This window comes from Phyllobates terribilis, unplaced genomic scaffold (genome assembly GCF_046119375.1).
Source record: "Phyllobates terribilis strain yellow unplaced genomic scaffold, ASM4611937v1 Scaffold_7__3_contigs__length_470593459, whole genome shotgun sequence".
NCBI lineage: Eukaryota > Metazoa > Chordata > Amphibia > Anura > Dendrobatidae > Phyllobates > Phyllobates terribilis.
The window spans coordinates 87,226,810-87,251,244 of NW_027362767.1; the positions used below are offsets into that span (position 1 = coordinate 87,226,810).

The 24,435-nt window shown below is 47.0% G+C and overlaps 1 protein-coding gene across 3 annotated transcripts in view; it reads right to left on the bottom strand.

The window, feature by feature from the left end:
* MIPOL1 (mirror-image polydactyly 1) overlaps positions 1-24,435 on the bottom strand; it is a 381,387-nt gene that overhangs the window by 319,426 nt on the left and 37,526 nt on the right. The window contains exon 1 of one of the 3 annotated variants that reach the window (XM_073638940.1): positions 12,758-12,826. The exons of the other annotated variants lie outside the window; for them this stretch is intronic. The gene's annotated coding sequence lies outside the window, so the exon portion shown is untranslated. Of the gene's footprint in view, positions 1-12,757; positions 12,827-24,435 lie in introns of those variants that run through there. 3 annotated transcript variants of the gene reach the window in all.

The following is a 24,435-nucleotide window of genomic DNA, read 5'->3' on the forward strand; positions in this document are numbered from 1 at the left end:
CTCTTGCCTGCTCACCTGGGAGCGCTCATCTGCTACCTGCCTGTTAGCCTACCTAGAGGCTCCGCCGTCACGTACTGTGACCACCTGCCAGTCCAGAGACTCTTGCCCGCTCACCTGGGAGCGCTCATCTGCTACCTGCCTGTTAGCCTACCTAGAGGCTCCGCCGTCACGTGCTGTGACCACCTGCCAGTCCAGAGACTCTTGCCCGCTCACCTGGGAGCGCTCATCTGCTATCTGCCTGTTAGCCTACCTGGAGGCTCCGCCGTCACGTGCTGTGACCACCTGCTTATCCTGAGACTCTCGCCTGCTCACCTGGGAGCACTCATCTGCCATCTGCCTGCTAGCCTACCTGGAGGCTTAGCCATCACAGGTCGTACCTGCCCGTTTACCCAGAGACTGTCCCGGTCACTTGCTGTGACCTCCTGCCCGTTTACCCAGAGACTGTCCCGGTCACTTGCTGTGACCTCCTGCCCGTTTACCCAGAGACTGCCCCGGTCACTTGCCGTGACCTCCTGCCCGTTTACCCAGAGACTGTCCCGGTCACTTGCCGTGACCTCCTGCCCGTTTACCCAGAGACTGTCCCGCTGACCTGCTGTGACTGCCTGCCTGTCTTCCCTGGTCGCCACCCGCTTCCTTACAAGGACTGCCCCCTTGTATAAGTTGCTCAGAGGTTCCGCCTCCCAGACCCCTTACAATTACTGTGAAGGGCCAGGATGGGGGACATAATTACTGTGAAGGGCCAGGATGGGGGACATAATTACTGTGAAGGGCCAGGATGGGGGACATAATTACTGTGAAGGGCCAGGATGGGGGACATAATTACTGTGAAGGGCCAGGATGGGGGACATAATTACTGGAAGGGGCCAGGATGGGGGACATAATTACTGGAAGGGGCCAGGATGGGGGACATAATTACTGGAAGGGGCCAGGATGGGGGACATAATTACTGTGAAGGGGCCAGGATGGGGGACATAATTACTGTGAAGGGGCCAGGATGGGGGACATAATTACTGTGAAGGGCCAGGATGGGGGACATAATTACTGTGAAGGGCCAGGATGGGGGACATAATTACTGTGAAGGGCCAGGATGGGGGACATAATTACTGTGAAGGGCCAGGATGGGGGACATAATTACTGTGAAGGGCCAGGATGGGGGACATAACTGTGAAGGGCCAGGATGGGGGACATAATAACTGTGAAGGGCCAGGATGGGGGACATAATTACTGGAAGGGGCCAGGATGGGGGACATAATTACTGGAAGGGGCCAGGATGGGGGACATAATTACTGGAAGGGGCCAGGATGGGGGACATAATTACTGGAATGGTCTCGGGATCATTATATGGCGAGGCAAACACATAAGTCTTTATAGAATCTTGAATGCGACAAGGGCCCATACATCTGACGAACATGCAGGTGGGGTCCCAGTTCCAAATTTTGCATTGGGGCCCATCAGACTCTATTTAAGCCACTGAATAAATACTTGATTTTAGATTTACCTTCTCACCCATTTCACGTGTGCTGTCTCTTTCAGTTAATTTTTGAATATAAGAACCAATCTGTTACTTAAAATAATATTAATAATAACCACTTAAGTTTTCTTAAAAAAATAACTGATGTTTTATTGGAAGTCCCTGCAATTGAGATGGAAAAAGTTGACTGAATGGAAAGAGAATACAATTCCCCAGAATGTAGCACAACAGAATCATGGCTGACGGCTGGATAAGGTTTCGGTCTGGGTTTGCTGATTTATTTTGATTGTGTCATCAGCGTGGCAGAGTTAGGTTTCCTTTGTTGCATAATCCTTTAATTTTTTAATCCATATGATAAAATATCTTAAAAACAGTATACTTGAGATGTCTGTGAAAGGAGTGATGGAAGACAGGCAGACAAATGATCTTACGTACTAACCACGCCAACTCCCAACTCAAATGGGTTTCCCAACAAGAAAATAAAAAAGAAAACTACAAAGAAATCTAACGTTTACTTTGTATAACGAGCGTATTTGTAAGAGGATAAAAGTGACTAAAGATGTACGGAACTGTTACACATTAGATCATCTGCCTATCCTAAAAAATAGGAGGACACCGTCCATTAAGCTTCATAAATGCCCATTTCAACCAGATGCCTCCTTATACATCTTACCCCCTGGCCTCATGCCTTTATGACCGCCATTCTGGTGAGGACTCTAGGCTTTGACTGCACTATAGCCACCAATCCGTGACCTGGAAATCCACCTTGCCTTGCATGGTTTAAAGGGGTTGTCCACTACTTGGACAACTCTTATTAAATGCTGTAGTCCCCCATATGAAAAAAAAATGTATAAAAAAATGTATACTCACACCTCCTGCACCAGCATTGGGTTTACAGACACTCGCATGACATGGTCATTCATGCCACATGAGCACTGTGGCCAATCAGTGGCACATGATGGTCGGCTTCACTCATAATTTAATGTTATGAGCTTTGTCCAAGGGAAGTGTGAGCGCTGCAGCCCACCACCAGCTGCTGATTGGACGCAGCGCTCACTTGGCATAAGAATGTCACATGAGCACTTGACCTGGCGCCGGTATCACTGGAACAAAGTCGCTGCAGAAGGGGAGTACAAGGTTTTCTATTTTACAGAAGGGACCGCAGCACAAGAGAATACAGACCAAGATGGAGATGTCCAAGTAGTGGACAACCCCTATGAAAAGGAGTCTGTCAGTACAAAAAGGCAGACACAGGCACTTAGTGCACCTTTGTGTGACAGTTCAGTGCACCTTTCCAACTTCTGTCTTATGCATCTACCTCTGCCCTCATCTTTCTTGATTGACAGCTCTGGTGAACAGGAGCCGCAGAAGAATTGACAGAGATGGAAAACAAGTAGGTGGGAAGGTGTATTGAACCGTTTGGCTACGCCAAGGGTGCACTGAGTGCCAGTGCACGATTTTAATAGTCATTTTGTGGTAACATACTCTCCTTAAGGCAGAGATGTCAAACTCAAATACACAGAGGGACAAAATTAAAAACTTGGACAAAGTTGCGGGCCAACCTTCATATTTATTAAAAAAATGTCTACAATTAAGAAAGTTTTTCCTTATCATTCCATACAGTACAATGGGCCCCACATAGTCCTCCATACAGTACAATGGGCCCCACATAGTCCTCCATACAGTACAATGGGCCCCACATAGTCCTCCATACAGTACAATGGGCCCCACATAGTCCTCCATACAGTACAATGGGCCCCACATAGTCCTCCATACAGTACAATGGGCCCCACATAGTCCTCCATACAGTACAATGGGCCCCACATAGTCCTCCATACAGTACAATGGGCCCCACATAGTCCTCCATACAGTACAATGGGCCCCACATAGTCCTCCATACAGTACAATGGGCCCCACATAGTCCTCCATACAGTACAATGGGCCCCACATAGTCCTCCATACAGTACAATGGGCCCCACAAAGTCCTCCATACAGTACAATGGGCCCCACATAGTCCTCCATACAGTACAATGGGCCCCACATAGTCCTCCATACAGTACAATGGGCCCCACATAGTCCTCCATACAGTACAATGGGCCCCACATAGTCCTCCATACAGTACAATGGGCCCCACATAGTCCTCCATACAGTACAATGGGCCCCACATAGTCCTCCATACAGTACAATGGGCCCCACATAGTCCTCCATACAGTACAATGGGCCCCACATAGTCCTCCATACAGTACAATGTAAAATGGGCCCCACATAGTCCTCCATACAGAATAATGGCCCCACATAGTCCTCCATACAGAATAATGGGCCCACATAGTCCTCCATACAGAATAATGGCCCCACATAGTCCTCCATACAGAATAATGGGCCCCACATAGTTCTCCATACAAAATACAGTGCCAGTGTTGCGGGACAAATATAATCACCCTGCGGGCCAAATTTGTTGGGCAGGCCAGAGTTTGACATGTGTGCTCTAATGGTCAAGTCACATCCTTTTCTCCACATCGGAGAAAAACAGTCCAACACTGATCAGACTTTGATCATAGTGGCATCCGTTTTTCTCAGACGTGGAGAGAAAATAAAAAAGAAACGCTTCTCCACCTACTCCATTTTGTCAGTTGCACTCAAGATGTCATCCGAGTGCTGTCCGATTTTTTTTATGCACCCATAGACTTACATTGCCAGTTTTGATTAAACATTCGGATCAAAATTGGACATGTCCTCAATTTTTTCTGTAGACCACTCAATTGGAGGGAAAAAGAATAAAACATTATATATATATATATATATATATATATATATATATATATATATATATATATATCCTAAAGTTGACAATCAGGATTCTTATATACACCATGAACCGCAGTTCAGCCAACAACAATTGAGTTGCAGGTTGGGGAATCCATATCCCAACACATGGTCATAGCGCTGACCGTCTGCCAACAAGCTTCAGGCAAATAATAGTCTGGCATTCTTCTGCCAGTTTACCACGGTCTCTTTGAGAAGCACATCCTAGGTTTTGTAACAATTTCTATGCTCCATTGCAGATGTTTATGGTGAAGGACCATGGGATTCCTTGGATATGGCAACCAGAACCAAAGCATTGTCATCTTTTATCTAAATGTCCTACATCTAGTACATTTCTTATATGAAGAAGCTTAAATCGGCACTCTAGCCAATATGTCTGTCATTCTCATGAATCGCATTTTCAGGAAGCCAATAAGTTAACGTGGTCCAAGTATCAAACAATTGGGGTGTGCAGAGCATGCATGGGGACCACAGCCACCCCTACTATAATGGGTGGTGCACAAGACCTGGCACCTGAGGCTTAGAACCACCAGAATCTCAATAATAATGTATATAGTAGTAGTATTAATTATGGCGGTCATTCGTTTACGGTATGTTTGGAGATGGTATTTGGTCACTGTATGTTGGAATTCTTTCGACACTATTTTTATGGAACTTAATTTGACACTTATTTGGGCACTATACTCTATGGTCTTAGGGAATTAGCCAATGTATAATATTGGTCTAGTACTACCACACAGGATACTATCTAATTAAGGCTGGTCCTCCCAATCTGAAATGTCATCTTCAAGATCAAAATAAAAAAAGACACAATACAAATACCTACACCAAAATATAATATGTAAAAAATGAAAACAAATCTGTGCCATCATTCCATCTGGATTCTCGAGCATTAGAAGACCTTTCCGAACAACCGAGTTACACATCCTTCGGCTGAGTTCTATTTAAGGTCCTCATAGGAGAAATAAACACAAAAAATAATATGAAAAAAATACTTGTATTAAAACCCAAAAGGTAAAGGCATCTATTCAGCTCTTTAAAAAGCGTAAAATAAGTAATACTTGCCTATTTCTATTGGCAAACCCTGAAAATTTTCCTCAAATCAAGGAGCCAGCTTCAACATTTAGCAGCCAGGAAAAATAGAACCATTTTGATGCTACTGGGGAAAAGTGCAGGTTTCTTAGCCCGAGATGTTGAGTTGGCAGGAGACGGCACCAGTCACTTAAATTTACGGGATCCTGTGTGGAACAAGAGGGCCAGGGAGATTCTACTATTTTGGTCCCTCAGGAGAAGCAGTCATAGGTAAAATTTTTCTTACTTAAAAATTCAGTGTTGTGGACTCGGATGACAAGTGACCTGAGAATACATGGAAGCCGCCAGTGCCGTCATCAGGCTGCACACTCATGAATATTGACCACAAACTAACTACTAGTGTACAGGAAGCAAGGTTCACATGTCATTGGGCAGCAATTTCATATTATAGGTTCTGATTTTTCCAGATTTAGTGCAAGTCCAAATTCTTGTTCTCAAGGGGCTTCAAATCGAAGACCCCTACAAATCACCACAACGAAGATCTCGAGACATTGAGGAAAATTCTGCATGCTCAACGCTACTCCACACTATGAAGTGAAGAGAAGAAGGGGCTTTGGGGCCCGGTATGGTTTAAGCAATCAGGTCCTCAGTCAGTCACCAGACATTTACAAATATCCATTGTGGAAAAATCCCATTTAACCACTTCAGCACCACCAAATTTTGGAAAAATCCCCACTTCAGGATGACCAACTGTATAAATACATCCAGATTTCTGTGCCATTCTGCAGATCTGACATACAGTACACTGACAAGCAAAAGGGTAACAATGATTTGACCTTTTGACTTTCAGGCTCCATATCTCACCATCCACTACTGCTTCCACCATGACACTACCATCATTTTATAGACAATCATCTTGGCTATCTCACACATAAATATGACTTGAAACTATTTAGGATATGATTAGTTATGCAGATTCTCATCATGTCACTGCATTGTTACTGTTTTGGAAAAATCCTCTTTTCATGTAAACTACAAATTACAACCTGTTGTCACATTGTCTAATAGCTCAGTGTGTTATTAGGTTGGTTCCCAAGTGATGGTCTCTGGTTCAAATTAACGAGCAGCCATTAAGAATTCCCAAGAAAAGAGAAACCGCATCATCCAGCTCATCGATAGCGATCTCTCAGCCAAGAAAATTGCCAAACTGCATCATGTGAGCGCCATGACAGCTGGAAGAATGCAAAATGAAGTCCGTCCATCCATTCAAAAGCCCAGAGGTGGACGTCCAGGCAAAATATCGGAGTCAACAAGTCGGCTCATCACAAGGTCTATCAGTTCTGGCGCGACAAACACGGCAGTGGAGGAGGCTCGTATGCTTCATAATAGTGAGATCACAGACGTCCATGCAAGCACCGTGTGACAAATGACGCACCCCTGGGCCTTCGTCGCGCGGCATCGCGCTCACGGGAGCTTACCCGGAGCCGGATCTGTTGAGGGTTGTAGTCTCGTGGCGGTGACCCGGTCCGTGCCCAGGGAGTCAAACTGAGCGGCGATGTATTAGCGGTAGATGTTGGACGACTACGCCACCCGTTGAGTACAGCTAAGGAGCTGCTGCTGCAGGGCAGACCGCTGAGGCCGGTGGTAGGATTGTGCAGCGTGATAGTATAACCCCCAACGGGAGGGGTATGGCCTCAGGGCAGCCGACGTGGATGATGGGGGTAGCAGGAACCACTCGGAGACGGTACGGTGTAGTTCAGGGTCTTTACTGGTGACAACGATAGACCCTCCCGGAGTACTGGCTAGCGATTGGGGCCTGGTCAGTCCTTGAGCAGATGGGATCTCCCCTGGCCAGGCGGAGTTGTAGGCCTCCCAAACTAACGATACTCTTCTGGCTACCTTGCTAGAAGCGGGTATAAGTAGCCCACGTCCCTGAGTGTACCGTGTGGTGCTCACCCGTATGGCCGGTGACTCGGGGCCTTCTAGTAGCTTCCGCTCCACGACAGCGGTGCTGGTCCCATGCGTGTGACCGTGCCTTCAGGTTTCTTGGCCAGAGGACCTGCAATCCCCTGCCTGACGGATTCTGCTGCTGGGTAGGAGTTAGTCCCCACAGCCTCGGACTCCGGGTCCGGTAAGAAATCTTCTCAGTCAGGGCGAGCTCTGCAGCTGCCAGCCCCTGACTCCTTGTAACACTGCTCCCACAGAGCTCCTGTTGTTTCTTCCCATAGCTGCTTCTCTTCTCTGTCTCTACTTCTGGCATGGCCCAGGAGCTGGGCCCAGCCGGAGCCACAGCTCCCTGTCAGCCCTCCCGGCTGAACTCTCCCTCTGAACTCTCTAACCCTGCCTCAGCCCCAGGTTTATATAGGGGAAGTCCTTCCCCTCCCAGGACTGGGCAGGAGGTGTGGCATGCATAGGATTCCTGACCAAGAGACCTCCCACCTGCTCTCAGACATAACATTGCTGTTACTGTGGAAACCAGACCCCTGGGGTGCCACATTCCCCCCTAGTGAAATTTAGTACTCCGGGACTAAACATATTTTTAGAAAAACATAACAAGATAATAACAATAATAATACAATAAGAAAAACACATAAAGATGGTCACGGCGTGTCCGCAACCGGGTGCAGTTTTTGAAGAAAAGCAAGGTGTCCATTTCACCAAAACAGGGAGACGTAACCAGGTAGGGGTCTGTCCTGCCCCGAGTCCTTAACAGTCTTTAGTCCGTCCTGGGTTACGCTCCAACTATACACAAAGGATTCCCGGTAAATCCACCAAGGACTCCTAAAAATAACTAGAAACACATAATTATTTACAGGATATGGCCGCTCTCAGTCCTCGGCCAGTGGGGATAAGGAATGGCTGCTCACAGTCCTCAGCCTGGTTTAAGATAGGGGCACATGGGGAACAATTCACTAATCCCAACGGGGACCATATTTTAATTAGCAGCAGTCCTTGTACCCTTACGGGTAACTATTTACAGCTCTTTATTCACGCTACTTCCCTTCAGTAGCTATGTCCTCTTTGTGCTCCCTCCTGAGGGTAGTCCTCAGACCCGTCCGGGTCCTCTTGGCTTTCCTCGTATTGGTAGTACTGCAGCTCCTCCTCGGTTAGCTGGGTTAGTATCTCTGCGACAGTCCTCCTCCCAGGTGGCCAGGACTTTACCTCCCTTTGGGCTGCCCCGGTTAATTGGGCCACCAGGATGCTCACTTTTTGCTCCTCTGTGAGGGGGTACACCTGGAAGAGGCTATCCAGCTTTTCTCTAAAGTCATGCAGGGTATGTGACTCCCCTGAGTACTGGGGTAGCCAGGCTGCCCCCGGGATATAGGGCATGGTGAAAGGCATGACCGCAACAGCGGTGGCGCTGGCGGGGGTTGAGGCAGTGAAGCTCTCCTCCGTATCCGACATCTTCCTCCCCCCTAGTGGACCGTGGCCTACCTTGCGATGATCCTCTTCCGTAGGCCGCGGCTCCGCAGTGGATCGTCAGGGTTGAGGACCTTCCGTCGCGCTCCTGTGACGTCGGCGTCTGCTGGGCTCCTTCCAGGACCTTACGCAACGTCCGGACGTGAGGCGGGGCTTCAGTTTTCGCGCGCTTTCGGAGTCCACGCCCCTCTTCTTCCCGCGCGGCGTCTTCAAGATGGCGTCCAACGGCGGGAAAACTCCACGGATGGCGGGAAGAAGGCAGAAGATGGCGCCGGATGGCGGGAATCTTCACCACTGGTAAGTTTGAACAGTCTTTTTCAGGCACGCAGTACCCGGTGGTTGCGGGCACGAAATCCTGCCGACTACGCCAAAAGTTGACGCACCCCTGGGCCTTCGTCGCGCGGCATCGCGCTCACGGGAGCTTACCCGGAGCCGGATCTGTTGAGGGTTGTAGTCTCGTGGCGGTGACCCGGTCCGTGCCCAGGGAGTCAAACTGAGCGGCGATGTATTAGCGGTAGATGTTGGACGACTACGCCACCCGTTGAGTACAGCTAAGGAGCTGCTGCTGCAGGGCAGACCGCTGAGGCCGGTGGTAGGATTGTGCAGCGTGATAGTATAACCCCCAACGGGAGGGGTATGGCCTCAGGGCAGCCGACGTGGATGATGGGGTTAGCAGGAACCACTCGGAGACGGTACGGTGTAGTTCAGGGTCTTTACTGGTGACAACGATAGACCCTCCCGGAGTACTGGCTAGCGATTGGGGCCTGGTCAGTCCTTGAGCAGATGGGATCTCCCCTGGCAAGGCGGAGTTGTAGGCCTCCCAAACTAACGATACTCTTCTGGCTACCTTGCTAGAAGCGGGTATAAGTAGCCCACGTCCCTGAGTGTACCGTGTGGTGCTCACCCGTATGGCCGGTGACTCGGGGCCTTCTAGTAGCTTCCGCTCCACGACGGCGGTGCTGGTCCCATGCGTGTGACCGTGCCTTCAGGTTTCTTGGCCAGAGGACCTGCAATCCCCTGCCTGACGGATTCTGCTGCTGGGTAGGAGTTAGTCCCCACAGCCTCGGACTCCGGGTCCGGTAAGAAATCTTCTCAGTCAGGGCGAGCTCTGCAGCTGCCAGCCCCTGACTCCTTGTAACACTGCTCCCACAGAGCTCCTGTTGTTTCTTCCCATAGCTGCTTCTCTTCTCTGTCTCTACTTCTGGCATGGCCCAGGAGCTGGGCCCAGCCGGAGCCACAGCTCCCTGTCAGCCCTCCCGGCTAAACTCTCCCTCTGAACTCTCTAACCCTGCCTCAGCCCCAGGTTTATATAGGGGAAGTCCTTCCCCTCCCAGGACTGGGCAGGAGGTGTGGCATGCATAGGATTCCTGACCAAGAGACCTCCCGCCTGCTCTCAGACATAACATTGCTGTTACTGTGGAAACCAGACCCCTGGGGTGCCACACAAACATTACACAAGACTGGAGTGGGGGCCCGAAAAAATCCTTGACTTCAATATCATTATAAGAAGCATTGGCTCGAGTCTGCGAAAAAGTATGAAATGTGGACAGTAGAAGATTAGAAACAGGTGATTTGGAGAGATGAGACTAAAGTCAATAGTCTAGGCTCTGATGTGGGCAAATGGGTCTGGAAGAAACAAGGGAAAAAGGGGCTAAAGGAACGAGAAACTGAAGGAATTGCCAACTTCAGTGGAGGAAGCCTGATGATATGGGGTTGTTTCATAGCCAAAGGCGTTGCATACTTGACCAGGATCAATGGCTGTCTCAATGCTGAGCTATATATAGGAGTATCCTACAAGACGAGTTACTTCACACACTCGAGTACTATGGGTATGAAAAGGACGACATAGTGTTCCAGCAGAACAATGACCCAAAGTATACATCAAGACTCGCGAAGAAATGGGTCACTGACAATGAAGTAGAGGTGCTGGATTGGCCCCCACAGTCCCCAGACCTCAACCAAATTGAACTCTTGTGGGTAGAGTTAAAGAAAAAGCTGTATACATACCCAAGTAAGTCGACCAGTATGTATTAAGCTTGGGAACGTGTATGAGAGACCTGGGATCAGATTTCGGTCAAAACATGCTGGAGTCTGATCGAGAGCATGCCCAGAAAGATTCAGGCACTGTTGAAAGCCAAAAGGTGGATTTACAAAATACTAACAACATGATAAAAACTAAAATTCAGATTTTTTGGAGTAAAACAGTAACAATGCAGTGACATGACAAGAATCTGCATAACTAATCATATGCTAAATAGTTGCAAGTCATGTATGTATGAGATAGCCAAGATGATTTTCTGTAAAATAATGGTAGCCTCACGTTAGGAGCAGTAGTGGATGATGAGATATGGAGCATGAAAGTCAGAAGTTCTAAACATTTTTACCCTTTTGCGCGTCAGTGTATTCAAGTGTCCATTATTCTGCAGCCGATCTTGTCCTTCACAGCAGCCCCAATCCTCATATCCAGATCTTACTAACCACCTCTGGTCTTGGTGTTACCATCACCATTAAAATTGTTTTCGGTCACAATCACATGATCACTATGACAGCCAATGATGGGGCTCAGGGGAAAAATCTGTTGTTGCTAAAGTTTTACTAGGGTCTGTGTTGTAAAAAAAAAAAAAACCCTCTCCCTCCTCGAGTCGCCTGTGAGAGTCACAGTATCTGCACTAAACATTTTCCGAGCAGGCAAAAACAAAAAGGTTTTCAAGCGGAATCTGCTGCAGGAAACTGTCTTTTTTTGGCGATGGTGGCATTTCCTAAAACGGTTTCTGAATGTTTTTTATTAGTGTTTTCTTAAGCATTTTTTTTGTGTGTTTTTTTTAGGCGATTTGTGGATTTTTTAAAATTTATTAAGCAATTAGTAAAACAAAAGCATTTTTTTAAGGCAAAAATCACTCACAAAATGCTCTAAAAGACGCACAAGAAGTCTTCGGGGAGGTTTTTTTTTCTTTTCTTTGCCTTCTTACTGACTTCTATTGTAAAGTATGGACAGTCTTCCAAGTGGAAAAATGCCTGAAAAACGGTCCACTCACCTCTTTTAAAAGGGAACCTGTCACCTGAAAAAATGCTACTAACCTGCAGATATGGGGTTAATCTGCAGGTTAATAGCGTTGTGAAGCTGCCCGGCGCCGGCACTTAGACATACGCTGCAGGGAGGAAATGAACTTTATTCCCCCTGGCAGCGTCCTGGTTTCAATCACGGGGGAGGCGCCGGCGTGGGTTCAGTCACCGCTCTGTGTATAGAGAGCAGCGGCTGTAACCGCACCCCCCGCACTGACTGACAGCAGCTCAGCATTAGGGCCGGCTGTCAGTCAGTGCCGTGGGCGTGCTTCAAGTCGCCACTCTCTATACAGAGAACCCACCGGTGCCATCCCCATGACTGAAACCGGGGAGAATAAAGTTAATTTCCTCCTGGTAGCAGGGGGTCTAAGTGCTGGCACCGGGCAGGTTCACAACGCTATTGACCTGCAGATTAACCCCATATCTGCAGGTTAATAGCGTTTTTCAGGTGACTGATTCCCTTTAACTTCTTGGCGTTTTTGGAAACCTAAAGCGGTTAAAAAAAGCTCAAAAGCCTGAACATATGAACAGCAGATTGAATGGAAGAGTCTTTTGACAGTTTTCTGAGCGCTTTTTCAGGAGGTTTTTGGCGTGGATTCGCACTAAACATTCCTGAAAAAAATGTTGTGTTATCATACCCCTTATATCAGGGGGAGGGGAAAGAAGAGAGGGCTTTTAAACAGTATACACTTACATTTCCCTGAAAATTTACTTTTAACTCCTTCATACCTGCTTCACTTAAATTAATGGGAAATGAAGCAGCCTTTCCTATTCAGCATGACAAGTTGGAGGGCGCTACTCGCTCTTGTGTAAAGTACCCTGAGATGATTGAAGTCATTATGACAGAACAAGCTTGTGATGTGACAGAGTGTGAAAATATCATTTCCTCGTCTAAAGTTCTTGGAAGAAGACATTCATATAAAAAAAACAAAACCTGTGTACACGTACCTAGAAGAACTGAGGCTTTGATGCGGTTTTGAAGGCAAAGAGCGGTCACACCAAATATTTATTTGATTTCTCTTTCTTTCATTCACTATTATTTATCAAGAAAGAAAATACAAATTATTAACACTTCTAGTTTTGAAAGCATTCTTTTATGTTTTGCGCCATTTTTTTCCACACTTGCCTAAAACTTTATATAGTTTTTACGCAGGTTATTTATTTATATATTATATATATACATATATATGTTTTTACTAATTGGACCCCTTACCCCCATCATCTGGTTATTGGAGCACTGTGTGTGTGGCCAATTGTTGCACTCAGTAGCTAAGCCAGCTCCCTTCTCTATATCAGCTGTGACAGTGGGCTGGCTCAGCTATTGAAATAATAAGCAGTCAGCCAGCCCCCTTCACACATTGCTCTAGTAAAGTGTGGTATTCGAAGTGAGGTGGCTAAGAGTAGGAATGGAGGGCTACCTGCCGATGAGGCAAGTGGACTAATTAAACTGAATCAATAAGTTATATCATTACTATTAGTAGCACATTTATGTATATGTTTAAATGGCAGGAAAACCCCTTTAATCTGCTCCTCTGCAGCATTTTTAACTCGACCCAGTATGTATAAGACACACAGTCTTATGGGGACTAATAAAAGTCTCTCATGATCATTAAACCACAAGCTTTAAGTCATGTTCTCAGCAGCAAGTGGTAAATACGATCTAATGAATGGGGGAATTATGTTCAACGCGTCACATAAACAGGTTATGAGGGAAAAAAAAAGATGCCATTTCTTTTCACTTTCTGGATGGAAGAACAAGCTTCAAGCATAAATGCAAATAATGGCCCTAAAGAGTCAGATCTGCTGACTGATGGATCCCAGGATACTGTAGCCTGACATCCTAACAAACAGGATCTGGGCTAGGATGCGGGAGCAGCGCACCGGCCTGAGCCTGCATACTAATGATGTGACTAGAAATTTTCAATGTCTGATGATTATGTTCGTTAAATAGAGAAATAACTACCACCATCATCATCTGTCATCCGGCACCCCATCTCACAAGACAAGCTGTCAACCTGTCCCATCAGATGGCAGTGGTATACAACACTTTCTAAATACTCAAAACTCTCACTATAGTCATTTCTTTAGAGGGAAAAAAATTTAAAAAAAGATTATGGGAGACGAAGAATAAACAAAAATGAAAAGAAAAAAAATTCACTTTTTGAAGATCTTAGGCTACATTCACACGTTCAGTATTTTACATCAGTATTTGTAAGCCAAAACCCGGAGTGGGTGATACATACAGAAGTGGTGACGTGTTTCTATTATACTTTTCCGCTGATTTTTTTATTAAATAAAAACATGTTGGCTTCAGTGGTCACTTGTCCATCCAGACTTCATAGTAATTACAGATAATGGCAGCTTTGGAATGGTAGGGACTTAAATCACAAAAATGTGGCGTAAAAGCTTTGCAAATTTGGAAAATGTTGGCGCAACTTGGAGTTAAGCGACTTTTGGCATTTTCACGTCAGCTTTTTCCAGCTCCGCCAAAATGGGCGAAACTGGGGAGGGACGAGGGCGGGACACCAAAGTTCCTCTAATTCATGACAAGCTTGGGCGTTCCCGATGCCAGAAAACTCCCTCTAGTCCCTGACTGGAGTAAGATTAGTGGCGAGACACAGAGGTGCACGGAAACACACACCACTTGTAAAACGCGCCCAATGAATAAGGAGCGCCTGACTCCAACACATCTTGATGAATCGGGGCCATTATTCACTCTCCAACCTAGTAATACGTCTCTGTTGCATCTAAACCTGACAAAATATATAAGGCGCATCATGTTGTAAGACTGAGCATGCATAGACTGATGCGCCAAACCATTCCAGTAAGTAACACATTCGCGCTACTAAGAACAAAAAAGTCTACGGCAATTATATGGATCTGTGAGGCTGCTATTGATTTTGGCCATTAGTACATCTCCTATGAGAAGGGTACTGGTTCTCCTTAAACAGACCAGCTAAGCATGGAGCCTTACAAGCAAAGCTCCATGGGAAAAAAGTATGCAAATTAGCTCTCAAGCAGAGGAAAGGCTACTACTATCTCGCAAGTACTAGCTAGGAGAGGTGGCTATCCTATTTGTCACTGCCCATTTAATGAGCCTGGAAGCATTACCCGGGGTAAATGTCAAGCCAGAAACTCATCTACATACAGCATGTTTCGGGGAGTTTGCCCCTCATCAGTGTAGAGCAAGGTCTGGCTGGCTGAGTGCAACACCTTTCAATCAATGCAAGGAGTGGCCATTGACTCATGGGGCAGCCACCTCTCCTAAGTTTTACTAGCAAGATAATTTCTTTCCTCAAGAGAGATCATTTACATACTGGAAATGTTTAATGGGAGAAAAGTAAGACTCCATACTGAGCTGGTCTCTTTCAGGCATCACACTCAGCCAGACTCTGCCCTACACTGATGAGGGGCAAACACCCCGAAACAAGTTGTCTATAAAAGAGTTTCTGACTTACATTTATCGCGAATAATGTAGCAAGGCTCATGAAAAAAGTCAGGCATAGACTTTTAGGGTAGCTACTTCTTCCAGGTGGCATTGCAAAAGTTTATTTTTCTCAGCAAGAGAGTTTATTCATATACATATCCTATACGAGTTACCATCCACATTACCCAAATTGCACCAAATTGAAAAACTCATCAATGTTTGATAGACACCTTTTTAATTTTATTGGTAAATTCTCTTTAATATTCCTGTTAGACTTGCAGCTATTTTTGAAGGAAAACCCCATATACAATATGACACCATTTGTGAAGGACAGTCGTCCTTTGGATCTTGATAAGACATGAAGCTTAATACAATTTTTATTTGTGCAGGATCTAAAACAAATGATTTATCTTTACGGAGTGAAGGGAGGAGATAAGGTGGTGAATTAGCGGTACATTCCTAGATAAGCTGTAACCAAGATCTACCAAGCTGGCAACATTTCCAAAAATAATAACTATTGGGACTATATGAATTGTACCATGTACTGTACACTTAAAGAGAATCTGTTGCCAGGTTTTTCCTACCCCATCTGCCAGAAGCATAATGTAGGGGCAGAGACCCCAATTCTAACAATGTGTCATTCACTAGGCTTCTTGCTGCAGTTTTGATAAAATCACTGTTTTCTCCTGCACATCTAGCAGTGCTCTGAATGCTGAGCTGTGTACAACCTGCCCACACCACTGACTGGCAGCTTTCTGTGTACACTGTGCATAGGCAAAAAGCTGCCAATCAGTGGTGGGGCGAGGTTATACACAGATCATGAATATGGAGGAATAAGACATTGGATCGCAGATAATAAGGCAGTGTTCAGTGAGCAAGCTGTAAGGATTCACAAGTCTGCAGTCAAAATAGACTGTAGACTTGAGTCCCAAGACCAGACAAACGTTTTCTCTGCTTCCAATCGAAAATTTAAAAAAACACAAAAAAGCTCAGGACTGTTGCTAGTCCCCCGAGGATTAGACATCCTGATAAGATCACTAGAGCTGACCATACAAATGAGATAACTGGCAGCCGATAGCATCCTCCCTCAACTCCCCCATACACATGAGCACTCGCCTCAGCCAAGCATTCATGTATTGTCAATGGGGAGAGAAGAGTAGTGTCTGCCATCAGTTCATTTCCCCTGAAAACAAAAGGACAGAGGGCACTAAATCCCAACTACCCGATCTTTCTCTCCTCATCTTGTAGGGGGCTCCTTTACCTGAAGTCACACAGCATAGAGGCTCAAGCAGGAGAAGGCAGCACTGGGTGAGGAATAGAGCTGGAGTGACAGAGGCTTCAGATCTACCATAGGTCGTCAGTCTCATTTATATATCAATTCAAACGCTGATTTCTCAGAAACGGAGGAACAGACTGGCCATGTAAAGGTATCTCTGGACTTGTCTTTGATAGAGCTACATGTGCATATAAATAAATTGGATGCTGAAATACTGCTGACAGATTCCCTTTAAAGTGACCCTCCACCCAGAGACTGAAAAGTAACCATTAGTGATGAGAGAGCACTAAAATGCTCGGGTACTCGTTGCTCGGGTCGAGCACATTGTTATACTCGGGTGCTCGACCCAAGCAAAAAACCCAATGTAAGTCTATGGGAAACTCGAGCATTTTTCAGGCGGCTCCCCCGGAGGTCTGCAGAGGGCCTAAAAATTGCCCAAATCGACGGGAACAGTGCTCAAATGACATGGGAACAGCATAGGGAAGACCCCCAGGTCACTGCTGTGAACAATATTGTCAGAGGTATTATGCCACTTTTATGGACTCACAATAAAACATGCAAAAACAAAACCAAAATGGATTTTCCTGGGAAATATGTTAAGGAACATCCCTTCCAGGGTAATGACCTGTATATAAGGCAAAATAAAGAACCAAAAACAAAAATGCTCCTCCACACCTTGGGCTATGTTCACACGTAGCGTTTTTGATGCGTTTTTGAACTTTTGAATTGCTTTCAACCAAGACAGATGCATTCACCGGGAAATGTCATTTTAACATTTTACAACCTTATCTGGCCATGTGGTGTGTGACACATGCATACAGTGCTGAAAAGACATGGGAACAGAATGGGGAAGACCTCTGGAAGCATCTCTGACTTGCAGGTCACTGCCTAAAAGTGTGCCCATCATAAGTGATCCTTGGCGCATGCAAAGATGCCTCCCGCCATGCACATGTTGTTGCAAACTTGCAACAATCACCGTCCACGTCCTTGTCCCAGCGCAGCGTTCAGTAGTCCCTACCCCATTCCTTGGAATGCAAGCACAAGTTTGCAGCCAGCCACCCACAGGCTGCAATACTATACTGCCAAATTTTTGACAGCTGCTCGCACTTGAAATGTGGCCTTTTAGGCTCATGGAGGCGGAAGCTTTTCATAACCCAATGACGGCGGCGGCCGGGTGTCCATACTCGGTCCCCAGCCGCCACTGTTTCTCCCGGTGTCGTCTCCGCCTTCCACAAGCACGGGTCCCACAACATTACCCGTGCCCTCCCCAGTGCACTTACTGGGAAGGACCGCCTAACCACAAACACGTGGACAGATGAATGTGGCCAGGGACGGTACGGAGCCAGTCCACAGCTTTTTTTGCTGAGTTGTATTTAGCTCGGTGAAAGGACTGGCATAGAGGGAAACCGTATCTACTCTGGGTGTTATTTCTCCCAGGAAGTCCTCTAATGCAGCTTGTTGCAGAAGCAATGGCAGCATGTCCAACATCAACTCGCACTTGTCGATGGAGCTTAGACACACAAACATCTTTCTTTATTTAATTTCATGACTACAGAGTTGGACAGTGGCCTGATCTGCAATGCGGTTTGAGAAATAACATGTATAAGCACGTCCGATCCACATTAAAAAAGCAGCCATAGAGTGTCCGGGAACCTTCCCCCACACTTTTCTTAGCTAGGGTTGCTTCTCGGCAGGGATGGACGGACCCACCAGAAAACTGGAGATTCCTCCGGTGGGCCCTGGCTTCTCTTTCAGGAGAGTTCATAGTGTCAAGATGAGGCCATGATGATGATGGAGACCACCATCAGCTTAGTTCTCTGTTACTTGGAATGCAAGCGCAAGTATGCAGCCAGCCACCCACCCACAGGCCGCAATACTAAACTGCCAGATTTCTGGGCAGCTGCTTGCACTTGAAATGTGGCTTTTTAGGCTTGGGGAGGCGGAAGCTTTTCACAACCTCATGCCTCGTGTCCATAATCTGTCTCCAGCCATCACTATTTCTCCTGGTATTGTCTCCGCCTTCTACAAGCGCGGGTCCCTGAACATTACTGCTGGTACTTTTCTGTGGGAATTTGCTTGCCTCCTACCAGCCTGGAATATTTCCAGTAAACTATGGTATAACGCCATGGTATTAGCACTGCCCCCAGTACCAGTAGCGAAGCCATCCCCAATTTCCTTCTCAGGAATTTTATTTGGTAGATTGAGTGGCTGCCCAAATACATTAGTTTCTCTCAAAGGAGCTGAAGATAGAGTGGCAGTAAGTGCAAGTTTCTCCAGCTTGTTAGATATTACAGGGTGAACGGCAGCACATTGGATCAGTGGTTAGCACTGAAGCCTTGCAGCGCTGGGATCCTGGGTTCAAATCTCAGCAAGGACAACATCTGCAAGGACTTTGTATGTTCTCCCCGTGTTTGCGTGTTTCCTCCTCAGTAAAAAAGCAGCCATAGATTGTGTGGGAAGGTTCCCGCACACTTTTCTTAGCCAGGACTGCTTCTCGGCAGGGTTGGACGGTCCCACCAGAGAATCCTCTGGGGTGCCCTGGCTTCTACCTCAGGAGAGTTCATGATAGCGCTAACTTTGCAGCTACTATGGGGCTCTTGAGCGGGGGAGAAAGGTGAGCCCTCAGAATCAAATCCTCTGGTGAGCACAATGTTTTTCAATCTGAAACAGCTTCTCAGTGGGAGTTGTATTTCACCACAGCCATATTCTTTAGCTCGGTGAAAGGACTGGCATAGAGGGAAACAGTATCTACTCCGGCTGTCATTTCTCCGTCACCAGGTTCCACCCATTGTCACACACGACCATGCCTGGCTGTATGTTCAGCGGTGAGAGCCACAGATCAGACTGCTGTGTTACAGCTTTCAACAACTCTGCAGCGCTGGGCGGTTTGTCACCTAAGCATTAAGCATGTTATCTCCAGCACAGCCTGTTGCCGCTTGGCCAAGGCAGTGTTGTCAGCTTGTGACTGATGTGGTCATTTCAGAGATGGAGGAGGAGCTGCAGGAGCTGAACAATTTAATTACATTGAGGTTACATTGGCAACTCTATTTTTTATACTAAAGAAAGATCCTACTGTTTTTTTACGTTATTTTTTAAGACAAATGCATTCACCAGGAAATGTAATTTTAAAATTTTACAACCTTATCTGGCAATGTGGTGTGTGACACATCATCAGACACATCCTGTTTAATTTATGATGGAGGGACTGTGAAAGTCACAAAGCCTATTTTTATAGGGCCATCAGACAGCCCTTACTATTCTTAAAAGGCCAGCAGTCGTCCCTCGCTGTTGTTAGAGAGCCATCAGCCGGCTATGCTTTGTTGTTCCCATTATTAACAAGTGGGTCTCCTATACTGTTATTGCGTATGCAGTGACTGCAAGGGCTGCCAAAAATTTGGACGCAACCAAATACCCCTTTGAAGAGACATAGAGGAGGGTCTCAGTAAAAAAAAATGTTCCCATTATAAAGGAGCGGGTCTCCTATAGTGGTAATGCCCATGAAGTGACTGCAAGGGCTGCCAAAATTTGGGAAAAACCCCACTAAGAATTTAAAGACACATAGAGCAGGGCCACAGTAACGACAAATTTCCATTAGAAAGGAGAGAGTCTGCTATACAGTTATAGGGTATGCAGTGAGTCCAACGGCTGATCAAATTTAGGAAAAACCCCACTAAGAATTTAAAGACACATAGAGCAGGGCCACAGTAACAAGTACAACAACATGTTCCCATTAGAAAGGAGAGGGCCTGTTATACAGTTATAGGGTATGCAGTGAGTCCAACAGCTGACCAATTTTAGGAAAAACCCCACTAAGAATTTAAAGACACATAGAGCAGGGCCATAGTAAAGACAAATTCCCATTAGAAAGGAGAGAGTCTGCTATACAGTTATAGGGTATGCAGTGAGTCCAACGGCTGACCAAATTTAAGAAAAACCCCACTAAGAATTTAAAGACACATAGAGCAGGGCCACAGTAGTGACAAATTCTCATTAGAAAGGAGAGGGTCTCCCATAGTGTTGGCCTATGCAGTGAAAGCAAGGGCTGACAAAAATTGGGAGGCACTCCAATGCCCCTTGGAAGAGACTTAGAGGGCCTCATAAAAAAATGTTCAAATTAGAAAGGAGCGGGTCTCCTATACTTGTAATGCCCATGCACTAAGTGTATGGGCTGACAAACATTTACCCCTAGGGGGTATACATGAACATACTGTATAATTTTTTTTAACTTTTTTTTTTTACGGCCATCATAAACACCCTTTAAAAAAATTATGTGGGTGTTGCATCACGAACCACGGTCACCCTGGTGATATGGTGGTGAAGGATGAGGATGAGGAGAAGGAGGAGGACAGGAGCAAATAGCCAAAATCAGGAAGCGTATACCCATGTGTGGGTGTGAAGAGGTGCATGGGAATACACCTCCCAAAAAAAGACACTGGATTTGAGTTTATGTTACGCTGCTATCATTCGGTGGTGTTGAGAAGTCTGGCCCAATCCAGCCCTTGTTCATTTTCATAAGAGTCAGCCTGTCAGCATTTTCAGTTGACAGGCAGATGCGCTTATCAGTTATAATTCCACCAGCGGCACTAAAAACCCATTCTGATAAAACGCTGGCGGCAGGGCAGGCCAGGACCTCCAAGGCGTAGAGAGCCAGTTCATTCCACGTATCCAGCTTGGATACCCAATAATTAAAAGGCACAGAGGAATCACGGAGGACGTTGGTACGGTCGGCAAGGTACTCTCTCAGCATCTTCCCAAACTTTGCACTCCTTGTGTGAGTACCCCGCACCTCAGGGCCTGTGCGATGGGAGGGTCTGAGAAAACTGTTCCAGAACTTTGACAGTGTTCCCCTGCCTCTGCTGGATTGCATTTGTGTCTCTCTCGCCTGTACTCCTTGGCTGTCCAATGAACTGTGACCTAGCCGCCAGCGTTTTCAAATGGGAATTTTTTTAATAGTTCTGCAACAAGGGCCTTCTGGTACTGCCCCATTTTTGTAGACCAGTCCGCCTCAGGAATAAGAGATATAAAGTTTTCCTTGTAGCGTGGGTCTAGAAGTGTCATCAACCAGTAATGACTGTCACCCAAAATTTTGTGAATGCGAGGGTCATGGGAAAGGCAGCGTAACATAGCAGTCTGGCACGCATGGCTGAGTTTAACAGGCAAGACTTCCGTGTCCTCACCAAGAGGATGACTGACCATGCTCTCCTCCTCCTCTCTGTCCTCTGGCCATCCACGCTGAACAGACGGTATGACAGCTGTGCAGGTAGTACCATCTATAGCGCATGAAACTAGCTCCTGTCCTTCCTCCTCCTCCTCCTCTTCCTCATTGTCACCCAATCCACATTGGGATGAGATGAGGCTTGGCTGTGTGTGATCACCCTGTATGGTTCCTTGCTCCATCTCATCGTGCTCCGCCTGCAATGCATCCTCTTTGATTGTGAGCAGAGAGCGTTTCAGAAGACAGAGAAGCGAGATGGTGACGCTAATTATGGCATCATCGCCACTCACCATCTTGGTAGAGTCCTCAAAGTTTTGGAGGATGGTACATATGTCTGCCATCCATGTCTACTCCTGAGGTCTTATGTGAGGAGTCTGAACTGAATAGCGACGGCCTTGTTGATGCTGGTAGTCAACAACTGCCCTCTTCTGCTCACAAATCCTTCCCAACATCTGCAGTGTAGAGTTCCAACGCGTGGGGACATCACACACCAGTCTGTGAGCCGGAAGCTGCAAAAGCTGCTGAAACACGGCAAGGGCGGCGGAAGCTGTATGTGATTTTCTAAAATGGGCACACAGGCGGCGTACTTTAACAAGCAGATCCGGCAGCTCCGGGTAGGATTTGAGAAACCGCTGAACCACGAGGTTAAGCACATGGACCAGGCATGGTACGTGTGTGAGCTCGCCTCGCCTCAGAGCTGCCACCAGGTTCCGGCCATTGTCACACACAACCATGCCTGGCTATAGGTTCAGCGGTGAGAGCCACAGATCTGCCTGCTCTTTCAGAGCTGTTCACAACTCTTCAGCATTGTGCGGTTTGTCACCTAAGCATATTAGCTTCAGTACAGCCTGTTGCCGCTGGAAGAGGCAGTGCTTCCAGCTTGTGACTCATGTGGTCATTTCAGAGATGGAGGCTGAAGAGGAGGAAGAGGATGAGGTGCAGGAGCTGTAGACTGTGGGGGACAACCCTGATTGACCTAGGGCCTGCAATCCTCGGCGTTGGGAGGACGTGTTCCGTCCCAAGGTCCGACTGGGTCCCGGCTTCCACTATGTTAACCCAGTGTGCCGTTAGCAAGATGTACAGTCCCTGCCCACAAGCACTTGTCCACGTGTCCATGGTTAGGTGGACTTTCCTGGAAACTGTGTTGTTGAGGGCACGGCTAATGTTTTGGGACACGTGCTTGTGTAATGCGGGGACGGCACACCGGGAGAAATAATGGCGGCTGGGGAAAGAGTACCGAGGGACGGCCGCCGCCATCAGGTTGCGGAATGCTTTCGTCTCCACAAGCCTAAAAGGCAACATTTTGAGAGCAAGCAGTCGTGAAATGTGGGAATTTAGTACTGTGGCCAGTGGGGCGTTGGCTGCGTATTTGCGTTCCAAGGACTGGGGTATGGACAACTGAACGCTGCGCTGGGACAAAGACTTGCTATTTGAGAGTGTGCAACGACAGGTGCAGGACAGGAGGCATCTTCGCATGCACCATGGACAGGGGATTGGCTTGCATGCACAACAGCGGAAGAAGCAATGGTGCCACCCGCAGACACTGTTCCTGGACCCTGGGGTTCGGCCCACAAAGTCGGGTGCTTTGCTGTCATGTGCCTGATCATGCTGGTGGTGGTCAGGCTGGTCATTTTGCCACCCCTGCTGATGCTGGCCTGGCAGGTGGTGCAAATGGCCTTTTTGGGGTTATCGGCAGAGTCTTTAAAAAACAACCAGACTCGGGAAGACCAGTTGTACTGGCAACTTCCTTTGTGTTGGTGTTAGGGGGAACGGTTGCCTGCCTTCTTTCTGCGGCCACCACACTGCTTCTTCCTGCCTGTTGGGGTGCTCTGCCTCCCTCCCCCTGTGTGCTGCTGTCCTCGCTCTGCATGTCCTCCTGCCAGGTTGGGTCAGTTACTAGATCATCCACCACCTCGTCTTCCACTTCCGCACTCTGGTCCTCCTCCTGACTTTCTGGCAATTGTGTCTCATCATCGTCCACCTCTTGGGACACTTTCCCACCGTCGCCTTCATGTGACCGTGGCTGCTCAAATATTTGGGCATTGCTACATGCGATTTCCTCTTGCCCCGCTTCAAGCGGACTGGGCGAGAGGCCCGAATCTATAAATGGAAAAGTGAACAGCTCTTTGGAGTGTCCAAGTGTGGGATCAGTTGTCTCTGGGCACTCGGCATGGTGGGAGGAAGGAGGTTCAGGGTGAGGAATATGCGGTCCAGGTTACACTGCTCTGTGTTCAATAGTGGTGTTCTGCGGTCCCCTATCAATTGGGACAGGAAGGTCGAGCAAGAAGGTGTGGTTGTTTGTTGTGGCACAATTTCAGCTTGCCCACGACGTCGGCCTCTGCATGAACCATCAACACCATCACGTCCAGTTCCCAGTCCCTTGCCCAGTTTAAATGGAGGACAATATCTTCCACGCACACAACAAATGACTGAATTTGGAGCGAACTTATATGTGATCTGTGTGACGGAGAAACCACAGTTTTAAATACCTGGCCTGTAGGTAACCATTTTGAACAGCAATCTGGTGTCAATTGCTTCACTGACACACTGAAAGAAATTTTTAATGGAGGCCAGAAATGGCAGTATTTCCTGAAAACGTTTATGTGATCCGTGTGACGGAGAAAATACTGTTTTAAATAGCTGGATTTCTAGCGAGCGCTGTAATATGGAAAGGACCTGGCTGTATTCTGCAGTGCCAACAAGCAAAT